At 35.6% G+C, this 2,919-nt stretch overlaps 1 protein-coding gene across 1 annotated transcript in view; it reads right to left on the bottom strand.

Annotated features, from left to right (window-relative positions):
- The window catches only part of LOC117100085, a 12,618-nt gene extending 11,275 nt beyond the window's left edge, over positions 1-1,343 (bottom strand). Inside the window, exon 1 of the mRNA XM_033239633.1 lies at positions 901-1,343. The gene's annotated coding sequence lies outside the window, so the exon portion shown is untranslated. The remainder of the gene's footprint in view (positions 1-900) is intronic.
- Positions 1,344-2,919: the final 1,576 nt, after the last annotated feature.

Here is a 2,919-nt window from a genome sequence, read left to right as displayed (position 1 = left end):
ACAAAAAAAAAACATTTAAAAAAAACAATGTTTTACTTACAATAAGGCAAGATATTACACAATCTAAACGTTCAAATAAATACTTAATTTTACATCAATCCCTAAATTTAATGACAGCAATAGTAGAGGCAGTGCAAGCGGCGGGTAGAAGGAAATGGGCCTACTGTCGGACAACCATGGTCCTTCGTCGTCCGAAGCCACGACGAAGTTGTAAGACTAAAATTACGTATTTGTAGATCGAAGCAGCTTATTGTGATTTTTTTCCTAGGTGGTCTTGCTAATAATAATAATAACAATAGTAATAATAATAATAATAATAATAATAATAATAATAATAATAATAATAATAATAACAATAAGCAGAGTGTATAATATGTAGCCTTTTTTCTGCATTATTATTTTTAAATAATTAATTAATTTTATTTCACTTATTTATTTATTTATTTTTATGTATATTTATTTTATTTTATTTTATGACAGAACTGGTCCCCACCCACCCACGTCGGACTTGTTGAACACCGTCGTTAATTTCCAACACTGTTTAACAACTGTGAACAACATCCCATCAATAGCTACACAAAGAACAGAAGACTTAGTCAAACCATCCATCCATTTGAACTGACTAAACTAACATCTTGCATATATACGGTCAAGTACAAAATAGGCCTATTACAGGCCTGTTGTATTTTTTGATACAATATTATAATAAATATCAATTAAAACTTTAATCTCTGGATAAAGCAGAAAACAAAAGAACTTACGTTTTAAGCTTTCGACTATAACTAAAACGTAAGTTCTTTTGTTTTCTGCTTTATCCAGAGAAGTTTTATTTGATATTTATTATTGTCAACCTAGATAGATGAATCTACATCAGTCGACAATATTATAGTTAATAATTACCTTTCCCCCATAACATCTGCTGAAACTTTATACAGGCCATCAACGAATTATAATTTTAGTCCAAGAGAAGCAGTTATCATTCTATAGATATCCATCCATATCTCCTTGTAGGCCTACCTGCTGCAAAAAGCAATTTCCAAATCTGGCTGTGGTGAGTTCCCGGATGAGTTCTGTTTCATAACGCTGACATGTTTTGAAATCAAATTACAGAGGACCTAGCGCATGTGACCACAGTGATGTGACCGTGAACATTGTTTGCACAAAAAGCCAAGGACGAAAACCAGCTATTAATGTTTTGCTAGGCTACTATTAAGGTTTCAGTCCGATTCCATGCTACTACTGCTTTCACAGCAGGCTATAGACTTGCATGTACACTTCTGAACATATAATTCAAAGCTTTAAATTTATGGCCATTGGCGATTTCATTCCAACTCATGATTAGCCAATAGGCAGTCGATGTTAACTCTGTAATGTGCTTGCCTTGTCATGTGTACGTATGCCATGGAGTTCAAATTCAAGTATCACAATTACCTTTATAAACACAACGCTATCGCCATGTCATGTGAAGGTATGTCATGGAGCTCAATAACTCAGACTAACATAGATTGTAGTTTCCATGTGAGGTAACGAGGGCCTCCATGTTTATTCTCCATATATCAAGATAGAGGGCAGTATATGCCTTAGTGGTATTATCATGACAGTGCTAAATGTTCATTTGTTAGGAACAGCAGAAATTATCAAAACTAACGAGTGATAGCCACTGTGTACACATGACCATTAGTGGTCTGGCTCTGATTGTATGTACAATAGTTAAATAGCTTCATCCGGACGGGCTTATGTACAATAACAGCCATTGAGGCAATCGGGGCTGTCCTGCTCAATTTACTTTTAAACAACATTAATGTGGACTCGTTTTAGGCGTAACAAATATTGTGCACCAAATATAAACTTATGGGCCCATATACAAATATATATAATGCTGACCTACAAAATAATGTGGACCCATTGGGTGTCTATAAAACGAAGATAGAAGACCGAAGACCCAAAAACGAAGACCCCTATTTTTTCTCTTTCATTTTGATGATAATAAGCCAGGCTGTCACAAAACTTATTTCTCAATTATCTTATTGAAAGTGTTTCAAAATCATCATAAATCAGTTGCCAAGTACATATTTCATTATTTTATCACGATTGGGAGAAACAAAATGTGGGTCTTCGTTTTTCGGGTCTTCGGTCTTCGTTCTGTAGACACCCCACATAGGGTGTCTATAAAACGAAGACCCTTAATTATCTCGTCCATCCTATGTTTTTGTCACTACCAAATGACCGATGCTGCACATATGCTTCATTATACCACATTCCTACTGTTTATTTTAACGTGGAACAAGTTTATGAATGAAATATTTAAGGTTTTTGTAGGCCCCCAATATACGCGTACCGCTAGGCCAAGCCTTACTTTCGTTTAGAGGGCAGCAGCACCAAGACGCGCTCAGCCACAAGCCGTGGACGTACAACATTGGTTGCCGCTTTGGAACTGGAATAAAGGGTAAATCATTCAATTGACTCAGATTCAGGCAACAATGTGCTAAGAAAACGAATACTATATAGGGGCCTATACATAGCATGAAGTGATTTAAAAACATTATTTTCATCACGATTGAAAGAAAAAGAAAATGTGGGTCTTCGTTTTGTTGGTCTTCGTTTTGTAGACACCCATATAGGGTGTCTATAAAACAAAGACCCTTAAGTATTTCTTGATATTCCTCATTTTATTCCGATGAAATAATGAATCTCAGTAGAGATACAAAAATGATAAGCAACAGCTAAAAAGTAAACGTAAGTAAACAGCCAGAAATAGAACCAGAGCTTTCGGACAACGCTAGTCCTTCCTCAGTGGCGAGTGAGTGAGGGTAGAAAAAGCTAGATAGTATAAAGGGAGAATTTCATGCAAGCATGATTGGAAACAATAGGCTGGGTGAGATAAGAATAAACAGCCTAAACAAGAAAACAGGAAGGCCA

This window comes from Anneissia japonica, unplaced genomic scaffold, assembly GCF_011630105.1.
Source record: "Anneissia japonica isolate Jap-2015-1 unplaced genomic scaffold, ASM1163010v1 scaffold439_len473750_cov173, whole genome shotgun sequence".
In the NCBI taxonomy this organism is placed as follows: Eukaryota; Metazoa; Echinodermata; class Crinoidea; order Comatulida; family Comatulidae; genus Anneissia; species Anneissia japonica.
Note: the sequence above shows the minus strand (reverse complement) of the source record. Positions and strands in the feature narration are given on the sequence as shown.